This window comes from Frankliniella occidentalis, unplaced genomic scaffold (assembly GCF_000697945.3).
Source record: "Frankliniella occidentalis isolate FOCC.00 unplaced genomic scaffold, Focc_3.1 Scaffold24, whole genome shotgun sequence".
Classification (NCBI taxonomy): Eukaryota; Metazoa; Arthropoda; class Insecta; order Thysanoptera; family Thripidae; genus Frankliniella; species Frankliniella occidentalis.
Genome location: NW_026267154.1, coordinates 1,799,940 through 1,800,494, shown reverse-complemented (window position 1 = coordinate 1,800,494; position 555 = coordinate 1,799,940).

The following is a 555-nucleotide window of genomic DNA, read 5'->3' as shown; positions in this document are numbered from 1 at the left end:
GGCGGTCAAGCGACCGCAGGTGCGTGCGTGACAGTGCGTGCAGGGGTTGTACAAGTAATTCCGCACGCTGCCCTTATCATCTGATACGCTCGTGTAGACTTTTCTGTAGACCTTTAGCTTAAGATTTCTTTTTTTAGCCGATGAAACGTAGTTTCGGCAGCTTGTGCTGTCGTAAAGTTGTGAGTTTGTTAGTTTCAGTTGTTCAGTTTCAAGTTAAAGTTGTCGAACAATAAGCGTTTAAAAATCAAAGTTTTTCTTTTGGGGGGTTGGGGGGAGTGGTTGGCTCACCTCTCTTTTTCTTCTCGCGACAACGACAACGTCCGTCGCCGCACCGTAGCTCTCTCGCCGCGCTCTCCCCGCGAATGCTGATTACGACGACCGACTGAACAGTGAATTTGTGATCGACGAAATCATCGCTCGTCGTCGCCTCGTCGTCGTGCTTTCACTTCCTTTACCACCCCTGCTCCTCCCCCTTCCGTCGCCGAGCCACCTCCTCGACCCGACCGCTAAAGTGCGTGGCAAGGAGAAACGAAAGACAAAGAAAAGAGTGGTGGG